This window comes from Protobothrops mucrosquamatus, unplaced genomic scaffold, assembly GCF_001527695.2.
Source record: "Protobothrops mucrosquamatus isolate PMUCROS unplaced genomic scaffold, P.Mucros_1.0 scaffold197, whole genome shotgun sequence".
Taxonomy (NCBI): Eukaryota; Metazoa; Chordata; class Lepidosauria; order Squamata; family Viperidae; genus Protobothrops; species Protobothrops mucrosquamatus.
The window spans coordinates 589,309-607,650 of NW_015386553.1; the positions used below are offsets into that span (position 1 = coordinate 589,309).

At 35.7% G+C, this 18,342-nt stretch overlaps 1 protein-coding gene across 1 annotated transcript in view; it reads left to right on the forward strand.

The window, feature by feature from the left end:
• Positions 1–14,205: 14,205 nt before the first annotated feature.
• The window catches only part of ETS2 (ETS proto-oncogene 2, transcription factor), a 15,104-nt gene continuing 10,967 nt past the window's right edge, over positions 14,206–18,342 (forward strand). Inside the window, exon 1 of the mRNA XM_015813806.1 lies at positions 14,206–14,478. The gene's annotated coding sequence lies outside the window, so the exon portion shown is untranslated. The remainder of the gene's footprint in view (positions 14,479–18,342) is intronic.

The following is an 18,342-nucleotide window of genomic DNA, read 5'->3' on the forward strand; positions in this document are numbered from 1 at the left end:
TATATACACGTGAAAGAGATGGATGAAGACCAGGAAAAGATTCTTTCCATGTTGAAAGCAATACATGAAACCATTCTTTTAGCTTGTGATAAAATAAGACTTAACATAAAAGATCGAGACGCCAGCTTAGATACACAAACCCAAACTTTGACTACAACCAAAGAACCTACAATGCAGAAGATAACAGAAGAAGTGGGACAATCAAATATTAAGACAGAGGACTCAATTGACCAACAAATACAGCTGATGGAAAATCCAGAAAAGGAAATGACAACACTGAAAATGGAAATGACTTTGTATATAAACCAGAAGAAATTTGAAAAAGAAGAACAGATTGAATAGAAGACAAACATATCAGGCCAAGCATTGGAATTGGAATAACAGGGAGACAACCTAATGATTACAAATGGGCTAGTCCTTCCAAAAAAATGGCAATTAAATGGTCTCCTTTATTTCAAATAACATATATAATAATAGAGGGTCTAAAAGCACTGATATGGAAGCCTAGTTGGCAAAGGAAGAAAGCCAGAATAAGGTTGAAGAAAATTGGGGTTTTAACTTACTAAGGGGGATTTCACATTATTAATTAGAGGGTTAAAGGGAGAGGTTGAGATAAGGGGAATTCTGGTCATTAGATTTAAAATACTTGGAAATTAGTTGAAAATAAGGACTATCTGTTTAATATTTAAAAATTAGACCTAAAAGGAAAAAGAAAATTAATTATTATGAATATGTTTGATTTATTGATTAACCCAGGTAATATACATAATGATTTTAATTTATTAAAGAGGATATTGTATTATTAAGTAGATGACTTAATATGGTGGGAAATAGATAACTTTTAGGAAATAGAACAAGATTATATTCAAATAGATAAAATGTGTATTTTGGATATTAGACTTTGCTATGAAGTGAGATAAGGGAAATTTTGGTTATCTAAGGCTTGAAAATTATAAATATCAAAGGTTAAATAGGAATATTGATGAGAAACTAAAAATTGGGCAAAAATTAATAACATGATATGGATTGTCTAGGAAGATTGAATGTAATTAAGACACGTATTAGCTAAAAAATTATTGATAAATGTAATAATGATGTTTTTATTGAGTTGATATAATAAGAATTGTACTAGCTTGAATATGAGACAGTAAATGTTAAGGGGAAAAAAAAATATTTGGTGTTGCAATTTGAGATTTGTACTAAAACGTTTGTTATCAAACTATTGATTAACCCAGTCACCACACTGCTTTTTAAATACCTAAATGTAAAGTTGGAAAATTAATAAAATATTTTTTAAAAAATAATAATAATAGTAATAACGTTCCTAGACTTGGTTATATGTCATTATGTGCTAGAAAAAGATAATCATAATTCTGTTTTATATATGCCTTCATCAGAAGAAATTCTTTATCACCTATAAACGGAAAACATGTTGTGCAGCCTTAATATTTACTTCACTGAAACAATTCAATATTATGAAATCTTTTGGACATTATTAATTTCATATTTTTTGTCTAGATACGCTTTTTAGACTCATTCAATATGTTATTTTGTCTCTTCCAAAATCATTAAGACATAATCTTCATAAAGTTTAAATCATGACTAGAAAATACAATTAATCTTCATTATTTTTGAAATATTTAAAATTCTGATAGGTTGGTTTGTAACCTTCTCAAAACAAGTTTTTCGTTTTTAAGTGTGTCAGAATAGGAGAAACTCCTTTTTAAAATGTGTTTGGAATGTATGGCCAGTTTCCATTACCAATCAGATGATTGGTAACTCTGCCAACTAAATATTCAACTGTGCTATTATTTTTAATAATACAGGATTTGATAATTCTTGTAGAATTTTGTAAATTTTGAAGGCACATGGGAAAAGAAGACATTTAAGTTTCTATGCATTTAGGTATGTCTCACCCTGGAACATATTACCCCCTCTGTCTCTCCTATATGCATGTCCATTCACACACACACATACTTCTGTTCACACAAAGGCATTATATTATATATAATTATATAATAGGCATTAATACACACTCTGTGTGTGTGTGTGTGTGCATGTATGTATGTATATGTATATGTGTGTATGTACTGTATCATTTTAATTTTTACTAAAAAGCAAACACAAATTTAGAAAAATAGGGAGAAAAAATAAAAAGTGCAAAGAAAGGAAAAAATAAGAACATAATCAAGAAAAAGAAATATGTAAAGTTACAAATGAGTGTCTCTTATTCCTATCACTATACCTTCTAAATACAAAAACATAAATCATCAACTTTTTAGCCCTGATGGCAGCAAATCTCCATAAACGGTTACCAGAGCATTAAAAAAGTATGCTCTATTTTAATCTTGATCAAACAAACCAGCTTTATGCCTCCCTTTTACTTCTTAATCTTTAATTTGTTTTGATAATGTCTTTTTCCTATCACAGAGGCTTCTTCAAGGTTTCAGCAGACCTCTTTTGTAAATTCTGTGGAAAGTCATTATCCAGGTCATTGTCCTGGTTTGTCTTTTGTATTTCCCCTTTTATTTCCAAAGCTTTAACCAGCTTCTTTTGTGTATCCAGTAAAAACTCCTTATCAGGGTTGTTCTCTGGGTTCTTCTGTAACTTGTAATCCACATTTTTCCTGTCATTTGTATTGTTTGCTTGTCTGTTTTATAACCCACAATTTTTATCCAATTTTTATCCTCTAGCTAATATTTTTGATTCCACTATTTCTGTATCAAGTAATTTTTTTCACATCTCTTAATTCCTTTATTAACATCTTTCAGACATAAACTAATCATAAATGCAGACATTGTTGCTGATATTGTTGATGTTGTAACTACTAATTTCTGGTCCTATTCTTCAAGGATCTCCTTTAATACAGCAATAGCAATACCACTTAGACTTATGTACCACTTCATAGAGCTTTACAGCCCTCTCTAAGTGATTTACAGAGTCAGCATGTTGCCCCCAACAATCTGGGTCCTCATTTTACCAACCTCCGAAGGATGTAAGGTTGAGTTAACCTTGAGCCGGTCAGGATCAAACTCCTGCCTGTGGGCAGAGTTAGCCTGCAATACTGCATTCTAATTACTGCCCCACCATGGCTCCATTCGAATACTTTGTGTCATTTTGTAAATCCCAATCCCAGGGGCAAAGGGGTTTTTTTTTTGGCTTGGATTTTAGTCCTCTCTAATGTCCAGTTTATATCATAAGGTCTCATGTCTCTGTTATGACTTCAGTAGTCAAAATAATTCTGGTTCTCATGAAAAACTTTATTTTATATTGTTAATTCCAAACTCTTACAATTAAAGTTTCAATATTCCAAATTTGTCTTGGGCTTGTTTACTATAATTTTCTTAGGTTGAAAGAACCTGTTTAGTTTTTTACCGTTTATTTCAAATTCAATCTATAGTTATTTTTCTTTTGTTGAGGAATAAAGATATGCTAACCTGCCCTTAACCTCTAATAGCCTTAAAATATTTAAATAAGCAATTTATTTAATTTCCAAACATGATTAGAAACAGGTTACTGAACTTAATGTTCTTGGTTGTGTGATTGATGATTAATGCCTTCATCTCCCAGCATTCAGATCCATTGGAAATCATCCTGCAATCTCCCCTAATGAGGAGCAGCCGTCTGGAACACATGTGGGCAATTTCCCATCCTTTCCTTATTTGGAGGGGTTCCCATTGTCTTCACTGGCCATAGATCCATGTTTAGCTCACCATGCTTCCAACAGAAGTAACCTAGTGCCATATCTCTGTACAAATGCGATATTTTAGGACACAGTTCTACCACTGCCAGAAAAATAGCCCACCAGACAGATTATAGTCATGGAGAAGAGCTGAACTGAACAAGAACATTAAGGACTGCTTCCCATCAGTTCATTTTGTGCATCCTTTCATGCTTGTCACCTATTAGTAGAGCAACTTGATATGTAGCTAAATAATTGCATTCACCCTCATTCTACCCAATGTTAAGGAGGGCAGTAATTGTTTGCCCACAGAAATGTAGAAGGGGACATGAAGCCAAGGGAATCTACCAATCCTTTCCCTTACTCATAACACTAACCCTTAACTTGATCTGCAATAGGAATTTATGGACAGTGCTTTTTGTTAGCTTTGTCACTATCACAGCAGAGGGACTAGCAACTGGGGCAGCCCAGTTTGTGCCAAGATATTTTTCTTCTGACTCAAGGTCTAATGGGTAGCATTTTAATGCAGCTATGTGGAACAGCCAGTGGATAATGAAGAAAATCTAGTTGTGAGTCATCATTTGCTGAAAGAATGTAATAGTATTAGCTTCATATGAAGGAGAATCCCAAATGAGAGTTCTGTGCCAATCTGAAAACAGTTTTGGATTTCTGAGATTCCACAATTTCAGCTTGATTTGCGAACTGAACCAATGTATTTCTTACTCAGCTGCAGTTTTTTTGTTTGTTTTTGTAAATGCAACAAGATTTTAAAAAAAAGACTAAACTAAAAAAAGAACTTTATGGCTATGTGTAACAGGAGAAATTAATTTCCCTCTGTGTAGGAATGGTTTCATCCCACCTCCCAATTTATGATTTTCAAATCTTTCAAGATGACAGGTGGCCTGATATCTTTTTCAGCATCTCCTCATCATTATTATTGGGATTTTGGGTTGTGTTCATATGACCAGACAAATGTACACAGTGTGTGGTAAGGACATGGATTGGGGAGTCCTTTTTTATTTCCTTTTTACATGTAGTGAGGATTTGCGAATTTTTGTTATTGTCGGACCTGAGAGAACTTTAAGGGATTGAGGCATAGAAACTGTATTTATTTATTTATTTATTTATTTATTTATTTATTTATTTATTTATTTATTTATTTATTTATTTATTTATTTATTTATTTATTTATTTATTTATTTATTTATTTATTTATATCCTGCCTTTATTATTTTTATACATAACTCAAGGCAGCAAAGATACCTAATACTCCTTCCTCCTCCCCACAACAACAACCATTTGAGGTGTGTAGAGCTGAAAGAGAGTGACTGGCCCAAAGTCACCCAGCCAGCTTTCATGCCTAAGGCAGGACCAGAATTCGTATTCTTTAGTTTCTAGCCTTGTACCTTAACCACTAGACCAAACTGGCTCAGTATCAATATAGAAGTGCAGCTGAAGTAAAAAAAAAAGAAGAGAGAGAGAGAAAAAAGGCTTCTCTACCCCCAGGATACAGATGAAACAGAATCCCTAGCCATCATCAGTCACTATAAAAACTGATAAAAGCAACTTATTTGAAAATCTGCACTAAGAAAAGATTATTTCAAATGATAACTTCAATAGCAGAGATTGCTAAATCTCTACTTTAATAAGTTTTGCATATTGTATATCAAACACTAACCAAATTTAATTTCCCAACTCTTATGAATTTCACACACGGGCCAATTGCTAAATATTCAAAATATCACATAATTTAAAAATCAACTTTACTGTTAATTACTTCACTTTTATGCAACATAGTCAAAGTACACAGTGATCTTTGCTTAAACTTCCTTAAATAATTTCAACATGTACTGTAAACCAAGGATGAATATTACAGGCACCTTTAGAATGCTGATCAGGCATATCCATTTCTCTTACACACAGAGACTCTATTGCTATTCTCAACAAAATGTTTGTTAATGTTTCTAAAAAAAATCCAAAACCATTTGAGAGTATGTATAATTGTCACTATTATATATATACAGTATATCAGAAATGACCAATATGACATTTTAATAGGACATTATGCAGTATTATATTGTATCTGTTTGTCCCTCTTTTCTCTTTGGTATTTTATATTGTTTACATAACTATGTAAATTAGAGTTTACATTATCATTTTATTAGTGCTGTCTATTTCTTAATAATAAAGATTATCTTTCTTTCAGTATCTAAATGTTGTAAGCAACTTAACATGTTATTATAGCTAGTTGCACATGTACAGTTCAACTCCCAAAGGTGCTTTTTCAGGAGGCAACTGGACTTTCTTGTTTTTCTTTGAAAATGGGGAATGGAAGGATTTATATTCCTTGGAGACAGCTAGTCATTTGCATCATTTTATAGAGTCGTTGAAGCCATTTGGAGGTTTACCTGTGTCCTCAGAGTCATCTGAGTAATGTAAATGTGTGTGGAGCCTTTTTGGCTGCAGGATGTTTTCTGCCCTGTGTCCCTTCACTATTGAAGACAGGCACAGGCTGTTGGGGATGAGTCTGTGTTGTTTGCATCTCAAACTGAAGCGCAAATGGTTCTTGTAGTCTGCAATGTTTTCTGGAAATCCGTTCATACTCCCTCACCATTCAAAGGGTGTTCATCCCAAAGTGCATAGCTAAATGTCTATGGATATTCTCAGTCATCCAGGCCATGACATTTGCACTACTCAGGTGACCCTGAGGGCACAGGTAAACCCCCAAGTAGCTTCAACGACTCTCTAAAAGGATGCAAATGACCAACTGTCTGCAAGGAATATAAACCCTTCCATTACCCACCATCTAGTCAGAGCTGAAGAAGCTTCTTGGATGAGAAGCAAAATGTCTTCAAAGAAAAACAAGAAAGTCCAGTTGCCTCCTGAAAAAGCACCTTTGGGACAACCTTGATCTGGATGACTGAGAATCTCCATAGACGTATAGTTCAACAATTTTTTTTTAAATAAGCTTTGCTGTTCAGTAAGGAGGACAGATTAATCTCCATATACTCCATGTGGAAAACTCTAAGGGCATGATAAGAGCTTACCAATTGTTGAATTTGGAGAGAATCCACTCCCCAAACCTTTCAAAAGCCTTTGATTCAGGCTTGCAAATCATCTTCACTCATGAGTTGGAAAGCTGAGTTCATGCTAAGAGCACCACATAAGCAATAAAGAGGATTCTCTTTTCAGCTGAGCAAAAATCCATTCAGTTAATGCCCTGCCCAATTTATTACCAGTTCTTGAGCAACACCATAGAAAGGAAATAAAATTAACTGCTAATCCTTCACCTGTGTTTTCAGTACAACATGAAACTAGTTTCTTATGATATTGAAATGTGATTATGAGAGTACTGCATATGTTTGTGACATCACTTGATGTTGGAGATGCAAATTAAATGTGGGAACACTAACTCACATGGCTTGGTCTGGTCCTAATGTCACATTTTTGGCTAACACGAAGTTTTTTTAATATAATTCTTAATTGTTCGGTGTAAATAAACTTTTCCCCCTTTTTGGCTATATCCTCAAAATTTTCAAACTGTCAAGAATTATGGATTTGGGGACATGGTGTTAGTTGGATTAATTATTATACAACATTGGAAGGAAAAAAATCTACACCTGAATTGCAGCAAGGAATACTTGGTAAAAAGTGCTGCAGGCATTTTATTTATTTTTGTTAGTACAAGACAGGAAATCTTTTGAGCAATATTGTCAGTGTTTTTGGAGTAACTCTGTTTATAACATAAATACCCTTTTCTCCCGCCCACAACTTTTTTTAACTATACCTAATTACAATTAAGTTTAAAATTACATTATTTGGGGGACTTCCAGAGAAGTAATGGCCAACTGAAGATGGCTTTGCTTTTTGTGAAGTCAATGACTATGGTGGAACGAGGAGCCAGCAATGGACCGACATCTTGAAATTCCTCTCTTGATAAAGGAGAGCATTTGGGATCTCCCTAAAAGAACATAAAATACTGATTTCCAGCAGGTTTTTGAGCTCTGGGAGCTAAGAAAGAGTCAGCTTTGCCTAAGCCTTCAAATGGACACTGGGCTTGCCCACTTCTTTTCTTTTCTGGGAACGGCTTGTTAACTGCTTTTTTGATATTAAGAACTTTCAGAACAACACATTTCATCATACTAGATGATTCTCCTTCAATCCTTAGTGATGGAAATTTCATGTAAGTTTAAGAACTTAAAAAAAATATTCTGAAATAAACAGAAAAAGAGTGATTAGAACATTGATTTTGTAAATTTTAAATGGACTAAGGGGCCAGGTGGATTGGAAATAAGCACTGAAACTAATTATAGAATCCTTTTGGTGGGTTGTTTAAAATCCTGTTAAGAATATATGAAGATTTTGAATCTAAGTGTAGGAAATCTTCTTATGGGATAGTGTTATGGATTAGAGAAAACCAATGATAAGGAGTAGACTTTGAAAGCTGGACAATAAGAGGCAATAAGAAAGAGCTAAAGATTATAATTAAAGGAGAAGAGATCCACTAATACAAAATGGAGAAAAAGTATTTTAACTTTTTAGAAGAATTTGTATTTTTTTTAATTTATTCATATAATTTTTATCCCATCTTTATTATTTAATAAGAAATTTCAAAGCTGTGAACATACATAAGATTTCTCCCTATTTCTATTTTCATATCTAAGGCAGCACTAGAACACATTGTTTCACAATTACTAGGCCAGCACCTTAACCACTACTCCAAACTGACTCATATTTGGCAATAATGTACTCAGAAATTTCTCTGGGGACTGTCTGCTACCATAAAAATATTTAAAAGAGGATAGAAGAGAATACAACTGAGGACCAGGCCATGGATTTAAAAATAACAAGATACAAGCATGATATGGAAAAAGATGTTACAAATGACTTACAAATGAAGCTGACTGAAGTCCTAATAACTAAATGGGATACACAACTAATAAATCAGAGTGACTGGAACAACTTTCTTATCTTGGACTTATAAAAGAGGTGTACTATACTCATGAAAGAATTCATGAGAAAAGACAAAGACAAAATGAAAAGTTACTGTAGGGACTTTTGGGACACTATTTAAAGGGAATAAAGAGCAAGAGTTTAAGAGCCAAAAGAAGATATGCAAAGTTGATTTACTTGATCAAGGTTTAAAAATATACATGATGTTCTTTCTTGTAGATCTTAATGGGTTTTTCTTGACCATGACTGAATGGATTGTCTTTAAAGATTTTTTTATAGATAAGATATAGAAAGAAGATTTTTTTTGTATTGTCAGAGAAAGTGATAAGCTATAGTGTTGAAAGTAAAGAATTACAAAATTGCCTTATTTGAACAAGGTTAAAATACAGATGTTATTTCTGGTATGTGTTAAACTTACAAAGGAATTTCAGATAGGAGACAAAGAGAAAATAATAAATTAACTTGTGGGACACTATTTGAAAGAATTAAAGGTCCAGATTTTTAATTTGTTGCTGTTTCTGGTATCTTAGTGGATTTTTCCTGCCTAAGTTCGAATTAATCTTTAAGATAAAAGGGAAGAAATGGGAAGAAAATATTTTTTGTTGTATTTTTAGAGAAAATGATAAGTTACTGTGTTCAAAGGAAAGGGAGAAAATTGATTTAGTTGATTAAAATATATATGTTGTTATTTCCGGTAAGTCTTAACAGAATTTGCTGATTAAGATTGAATGACAAGGCTTTATAATTTGTTTATAGATAAGAGTTGAGATATGGAGAGACCTTTGTTTGAAAGGTTAGAGAAGCTGATAAGTTACTGAAATTGTTTGTTCTTTTCTTGATGAAGAGGGAAATCGTTTCTTTATATATCTTTTTTCATTTTTTCATTTTTTTTCTTTTTGCAATTTTTAAACTTTTTATATTTTTCTTAATTTATATTAGTTTATCTTTGTATTCTTAAACTTCAATAAAAATATTAAAATATAAAGTTACATTATTTCATTCATATGTTGTATTTATTGTTTCCTTTTGTACTTTAACACAATATTTTTAAATGTTTTCAGTACATGTTGTACACACTTGTTCATTTCCAAAATCATCTGAGTGACAGTGATTGTAACAGCAGCCTGGGTAACAGTGTGTCCTTTTACTAAGGGTCAAGTGAAAATTCTGAACATGGATCAACATTGCAATGGGCAGTTTTCCCAATGCCTCTTACCATGTTTGCATCTTGCAATAGCGCTGAAGAGTAGTACATTCCAAACAAGTTGCATATTCTGAAGTCTGCAGGAACTGGAATCCACTAAAGACATTTCCTTACTACTACTATTTCTAGCCCATTCATATACTGTACTCAGAATATCCTCTGCTCTGGTCTTCCAGAGGTAAATGGGTGAACCAAGAGTTCTTTTCATTGGGGAAATGAACCAACCACAAGTTCTGCAGAGTTTTATTGGAGCTGCACAAAAAGACCATGGAGAAAGAGACAGAAACAAATCTGCTCACAAATTTGACAGCAAGTTTCTCAAAAAATCCTGAAACTATTCCTGGATAAGTACCGTGATCCTATAACATCTTTCATCTCAGATAAGTTGGGTATATGTAACTATGTTCTGTGAATGAAAGGATAGACAATTCATGGCTGTTTATAATAAATTATATTGCAAAACCCTTTTTTTAGTTTCCTTTCTATTGGCTTTCACATGCTTAGGCATTTGGCAACACTGTACAAGCTAATCTGTAAGAGTGCATTGGAAAATAATAATATATATTTTAAAACATTATAATTCTAAATGGGTTTCCCAACAGTATTAATGGTGTCACTATTTAGTGATCCAAACAGCATTATTCCCATGTCAGCCTGTCTTAAAAATACATACCTAATCCATGAAATTTAACCACAGCAAAAAGATATGTCATCTGTTGCAAACTTCTGCATATTGGAGAAATGATATCTGGCTATATACTAAAGTGCACTAACACCTTAAAAAGGCATATACATTTATCCCTTGGAAGGATCCAGAATTGAATCAAACAGCTAATTATTTCAAGGATGGAATGGAAGAAAGAGATTTAAACATTTTTTTCTTCCTCACAGCATCACATAAGCAAAAGAACAAAGAACTCCCATTCTGCCATCTTATCTTTTTTGACAGCTGCTTCCTCAGTATAAATGATGGTATAATTGTTCTCATCAGTCTTATAATTAAAATCACTATCCAGCTGATGTACAGTTTGCAAAGGCTTCCCTTATGAGTTTGCCAGATGTTGCCTTATTAGATCAGGACTTTGCTGCTTTAAGAAGTTCTGTCATAATCATCAGTACTTTTGTGTGCCTCAGTTAATATTTGTTGACATAATCTTGATTGTAGGCACTTGAGAACAGGAATCAGCTATCAGATCTCAAGGGGCTTATTCCGCAATATTTGGTACTTCTACTATTGTACTTAGCCTTCATATTTATTCTCATTCAAAAATTATGTTATAATATTTAGCACACATGTACTGTGAATGAAAGAGAATAACCCTGCTGTGGGGAGGAATATACTCTTCTAGATGTTATTAAAGTTATTGTTCTTCCTCCTTGATTTCTCTTTTAGAAGAGACCAGATCAGGGGTTTCAAACTGCCGGCCCGCAGGCTGAATGCATCATAGCCCACCCCATTGCCGGCAATGGCAAAAAAGCTACGATACGTCACAACATGTCACGTGATGTTGCAAATTTGACACCTCTGGACTAGATAATATGCATTGAAGACCACATGAAGAATTAACAGTAAGTACTTTTTGAACCAGTGTAGAATTAGCTCTGGTTTAGTTTGATTTCTCAATGTCAATTAATAGCTCAGCTGCAACACATCTGAAATTGCAGCCAAGATGGTATTTTTGTCTGAAGCCTTGCAGCTTTGCAGTTTGTTTTCCCATTGGCAGGAACCCTTGACCCACCTCCCGGCTCCGTTCTCTTCTAACAGTTATGCCACCATAGCATTTTTTTTCCTGAGCATTTCCATGTCAGCAGAAATAAATAAGACCATGGGTTACTGCAAGAAGCTTTGGAGGGATTGAAAAGTGGCAATAGCAACTATGGGGAAAAACCCACAGCCTGTGTGTGGATAAGAGTGAAAACTGTTTAAAAAATCCTGAAAAACTTTTCCTGTTTCGCCTAACCGGAGCCTGGTTAAATATTAAAGCAAAACATAGAGCTTAAATTGTCTTCCAGGAATCAGAATGACAAAATAACTTCCAGTTATTTATTTATTTCATATGGTGTAATAGAATACATCATTAACTATCGTTGTTGTGTTTTCTGGTAGTCATGCTTCTCCTACTTGCTGGGAGATCCTTGGGAAGTCCAGCAGCCAGAATGTATAGACTATTTAGCCATGACAAAGTCATGTTGCCCTTGGTGCACCATGAGAAGGCTGGTCTACATTGCACCCCAGCTTACAATTTATAAGTACTTTTACTGCACTTTCAACCTGCTGATTTGAGGAATTTTATGCCAAACCACATCACAATCTATTTATTGAGGGGTCTAGGTATCCTAGTGGAATACCACTTAAGTATGAGTCAGCAGTGTGCTGCAGCTACCAAAAAAGTCAGTGCAGTTCTAGGCTACATCAACAAAGGGATAGCATTAGGATTACAAGAAGTAATGTACCACTTTATACTGCACTGATAAGACCACACTTAGAATACTGCATCCAGTTCTTGTCACCATGATACATGTTGAGATTCCAGAAAGATGCGGAGAAGAGGAAGAAAAATAAGGGTCCTGGGGGCTAAACCATAGGATGAACAGTTGCATGAACTAGGTATGTCTAGACTCTAGTCTAACGAAGAAAAGGACTAAGGTGACATGATAGCAGACTTCCATCAAGCTGACTTGACAGGCTCTTGCAGAGAATAGCGGGTTGACTTATTCTCCAAAGCATCTCACGCTAGGACAAGAAGCAATCGGTAGAAGTTCATTAAAAAAAAATTCAGCCTGGAACTAAAAAAATTAATGACAGACAGAAAAAATAGTATGGGCAAGAAAATATGATGTTGAATATATAGCTTGGTTCAAAATAAAGTACATTTCCTAGATTACTGTATCTACCTTGTGGACAAATTATCCATTATTAAATGCAGAAACCAAATGTTGGAGCTTTTTGATAAAATGTACATGAGCAAATCTCCAGAGTTTTAAAAGAACTTAAATGTATAATTAGATCATATAAAATTTTCAAAATGGATTTAAGCTGAATCCAGGTAATTAAAGGTTGGATAACCTAGTATCTGCTATGGATAAGTGGTTGGAAAATATTATCAAAATGAAATGAAATACATGAAAGAATTTGCTGAACAGGAATTAACATGGCTTTTGCAAATGTTACTTTTTACAGTTCTTGAAAGTGTCATGAAAATGAATGTCAGAAATTTCAAAGAAAGCTAAAGGAAGTACTTTATAACACAAGTAGTGTTATAATCTATTACAAAGAGTAGATGGCCGCTTTATGTATTTATTATACTTGTAATTGGCCCAATAATCTAAATTCCCTAGCGAATGACAAATTATCTTCATGACATCAAATAAATCCTGATAATCACAACAGCTTCTTCCTTCATTATCCAAAGACTAGGACACTGATGATTTGCTGATAAATTGGTCTCAGAGAGCACCAAGGACCCCATAATTCAGGGGTGTCAAACTCACAACGTCACATGACATGTTGCGATGTATCACAACTTTTTTTCCATTACCAGCAATGGGGTGGGCGCAGTTTTGGCACGATGCATCCGGCCCATGGGCCGGCAGTTTGACACCCCTGCAATAGTTGAACCCAGGGTGACAAATATTATCTGGGCTCCTGAAGGGGAGTTTTGCTCCTCATCCTATGTACGGCCATTAAAGTCTGAATATTTTGATCTGATCCTGCAAGGCGCGCATAAAGCTCATTAGAAACTCTGAAAGTTTGTTTGGATTTGTATAACATGCTAAGTCGTTAACCACAATTTACAAATCACAAAGCTTGGGTTCACACAACACACTTAAGCTAAAACCCATACAAACCATATGCCTAGTTTAGACTACTAGGCAAAGCTAGCTCCTGAACCAGTGAATTTATATTGTAAACCTAATTGGGTAAACCGATACAGCCATACGGTATACAGAAGAGAGCTTGATCCAAAGAGGCAGATTTTTTTTTTAATTATTAAATTTAAATTTTATTGAAAACAAAAATTAAAAACAGATTTTTCTAAGATACCCCTAAGCAGGAACTATCTGGTACTATCAACTATCTCTCCCGCCATTCCAGGCGCAAAACTGCTTCGCTGTGCCCAGGAAGATCGACGTTCCGGTTCTACACATCTGGCGGGCACCCGCTGGGCGACGCCAGCCTTCGAGGCTTCATCTGCCTCCCCGAAGGAAGCGGGATGTCTTCCTGCTCTCGGGTGGGAGGAGGCTGGCTGGGCCTGGCCTACCGCTCCGCCTCCCTCCCTCCCTCGCCCCGTCAAGAGTAGGCTAGCCCAACACGGGTCAGCGCACGCATTCGCGCGCGGGCCGCCAGCCAAGTCTGCCGAAGCTGACGCGCTCCGTCACCAGCACGTTGCCTTGTGCCCTGGGCAGGAGCCTTGCCTCTTCTTCCGGCGACGTGGTTTGCTACGGCCAGGCTTCCTCCGCTCAGTTCAGCCGCTTGAGATACTAACAGCCCTTCGTGGAGTGTTGTTTTCCGGATGCGTGTTTTCGGCTGACGCGCAGGGATATTTTGGGGTCCCCGAAGGAGGCTGGGACAGCTTTCACCAGCGCGGTGGCGACGGGACCGCGCGCCTCGTGGGACTTTGGCTTGGCTTCGCCCCAGGTGAGAAAGGGAGGAAACGGGCCGCCGAGTCCAAGAGGAGACGCGGGAGGCAGGAGCATTTGGGACGCGCGGACGAGTCCCCGGCCGGGTGGGGAGGAAGGCAGGAGGGAACAAGCCCGACTCCGCCTGCCCCCTTTTGCCCTGGACGCGCTCTCGGTCCATCCAGGCTTTCTGATCGGGGGCTGATACGGTTTTGCCCTTCTCTGAAAATGCGTGGGCCAGAGGCTTGTGGTAACCTGAATCTGGTGCCCGCCATCCGCATTGGATTACAGCTCCCATTACCCTCAGCCATAAACTCCAGACCTGATGGAATTGTGTTTCAAACGTACCTGAGTCTGCTCCATTTAGTGCATGAGGCTTCATGTTGTCTGGATAATCCCTGGTGAAGATAGATGTAGGGCTTTTTGTTTTCGGTTTTTATGGTTTTCTAGATCCGTACGACATATTTGCCCAGCGACCCAAAAGCTTGTTTGGGAGAGAATGTCTTAGATCCCTCGGTTTGTCCGTAACTGAATATGGAATTCTTTAAAAGAGAGTTTATTAGGATAACACTTTAAGAAGCTATATGAACAATCCCTATGTGGAAATCAGAGATAAGGAGAGGTGCGCATTGGATTTCCCATGCAATTCTTTTGCCCAAGTTTTTTTTTCCTTGCTTAAATAGAGGCCCACTTTCTAAACAATACTTGGATGATTTCTCATTAAATGCCTGAATTTAATTTTAGTTGCCAGAAAAGCAACTAAAATGTGTTGATTTTTTTCTCCAATGATCTGTTTAAGAATTTAAAAAGTGAATGTAGATTGAAGGTGAAAAAAATGTTGATGTAGTTTACAGTTCTCATCAATCTAATAAATATTGTTAAGTTCTTATTAGGGGGCTTTGAAAATTTTTATATTAGTAGTTTGTTCACCGTATGTTCCCTTTCCCAAAAGTGTCACATGTAGACATGACAGGCATGAAGTCAGTTTAGAGGTTTGTTTTGTGTTTGTTCATGTGTTAAGGAGACAGAAAGAACTCTTGAATTTCTTAAGTAGTGTTGCGTATTCATGCTTATATTGTGTAATTATTGATTAAGCCTTAAAATGTAGCAAGTTGAAGTGTTGGTATTGGAAAGTATTAAAGTATTGAATTATCAGTAAACTCATTATTGAATTTCCAGTATTTAAATTTTTGATATAATCTGATAGGGTTTCTCAAATAAACACAACTTGAGTTCAAATACCTGTTTATGCTAATGAGGAAGTTAACCTGAAATTACAGTACAAGCATTTGTTAATTAATACTTATTTAGAGTGAGATCACTTATGCATAACTGAATTTTATGATGTTTACTTGCAAGTTTGACTACTTGGTATAAGACAAGCTGCTCTGGGCTGTGACAAATCTGAGACACTCTTTACTGCCATCTGGTGGCCATCCAGAGATTTTCAGTCCTAATTTCATGGTAGCTAAAACTGGTAATCACAGGGTCTTTGGGTTTCTGTGCAATGAATAATTTCCAACTGGTATTTAATACATTTTCTTTTCCCATGATTTTTCTTTTTATTTGTTTTTCAGGGCCTGCCCTCTTTTTTTAGTCTTAAGGTGTCACATAATTCTTTGTTGCATCTTTAATTAATGAGATTAAAATAGGTCTTCTGTGGCATAATGGAGAATATTTAATAGGGGATGATTTTGTTTAATCCTGGCTTTGTGTGTATTTCAAACAAATATAATTCATATTTAGAAATCTTATTTATGCCCTGAAGCTTACTAGGGGGCATTACCAAAATACAATAACTGAAAGCTTGTTATATAGTTAGGGTTCATGTATTTAAAGATGTCCAAGCTATTGTTAGGAAATCGAGTACCATCTTTTTGAGATTCATTAAGCTATTCTGGTAAATACATGTTTGTATGTTATCCTGAACTATGTCGCCAAAATATTAATGCTGGGGGTTATTGTGATGATGAGGGGATCAGTTAATTATATAACCAACAGAGATGTATATTCTATGTAAGGGGCCCCCAACCCCCGGTCCGTGGACCAGTATCAGACCACGGCATACCACCAACCGGTCCGCACAAACAAGCAAAGCCCCATCTGTGGGATGCAGGCAACACACAAAACCACACACCCTCCAGTCCTCAGAAAAACCTCTTTCCATGGAACTGGTCCCTGGTGCCCAAAAGGTTGGGGACCTCTGTTCTATGTTGTTGTACAAAAGATACAGTCAACACTGAATATATTGGTTTTTGAATAGGTTTAGATCATATTGTAGTTATATGACTGCTGAAGTTCAAACGTTAAACTACCTCAAACATTTGAGGCCAAATGTTTAGTACAAAGAGGAGGAGGAGAAAGAACAGTACTATAGATATTTATAAATTTGTAGAAAAAAATAATGGCACTGATATGTTTACTAGGATGAGATATACGTACCTGAAAAAGTTGCATTTTATTCCATTATAATGGATTTTTAAATATTCCATATAGTTAGAGCTTCTTTTGTATTTGAACAAGGTAATAGATAAGATAATCTTCATGTTAAAAATTATTTTGTTTCTAGTCATTTAAGTAATAATGTATAAACAATAGTAATAACAGCAAACCAGCTTAGATTTCATTGTCAAAATATTTTCACTAGTCTCACCCCTCTCCCCAGCAACTTTTACATTCTTTTTATATAATGGGCGTGTGTTATGAAGAACTACAAATTAAATTAAAGTTTATGTGATACTGATGGGATTTAAGAGTAATACAATCAAAGTGATACTGCCAAAATCTGATATCAAAGAGTTAACCTAAAACAATAAAGGATTATGATAAAACATATGTCCATTGTGTCAAGCTGAACCCCCAACCCCCCAATTACGTCTTTACAACCTTTTCATTCAGTATATTCTTATACTGAATATAGGTATTCAGATTTTACCTTAACTTCATCAACTATAGTTTTAAGAGATTTATTTTTTTAAAAAACCATATGTCTTATTTGGCAGTATTAAATACAGTATACTATCATTTCCTTTTACTGTACTGTGTGTGTGTTTGTGTCTGATTGTGAACATATTGTGTTCATATTGTGAACAAGGATCCATAACCATACAGGTACAACCAATTGCAAGCACAATTGAGCCCAAAATTTCTATTGCTAAGCAAGACAGTTGTTAACTGAGTTTTGCCCCATTTTACAACATTTCTTTACACAGCTGTTAAGTGATCACTGCAATTAAGTTAGTAACTCTCTTGTTGAGTGAATCTGGCTTCTTCATTGACTGCTTGTCAAAGGGTCACAAAAGATGATCACAGGACCCTGGGAAACTGTAGCTGTCATAAATACAGGCTAGATGCCAAGCATCTGAATTTTGATCACATGACCATGGGGATGCTGCAACAGTTATAAGTGTGAAGACTTATAGATTATAAATTATATAAGTTATATATCATTATAAGCGTCAGACAGCACAGACTCATCCCCAACAGCCTGCGCCTGTTTTCAACAGTGAAGGAATACAGGGCAGAAAACATCCTGCAGCCAAAAAGGCTCCACACACATTTGCACTACTCAGGTGACCCTGAGGGCACAGGTAAACCTCCAAATGGTTTCAAGGACTCTCTAAAGGAATGCAAATGACCATCTGTCTGCAAGGAGTATAAATCCTTCCACTCCCCACCATCTAGTCAGAGCTGAAGAAGCTTCTTGGATGAGAAGCAAAACATCTTCAAAAGAAACACAAGAAAGTCCAGTTACCTCCTGAAAAAAAATCACCTTTGGGATTAGTCTTGAAGAGAATTATTTTCACCTTCAGAAGTAATTCCACATTGTGCTATATGAGACCGCCTCCTGCCACAGATTTCCTCCCACCGACCTGTACGCTCC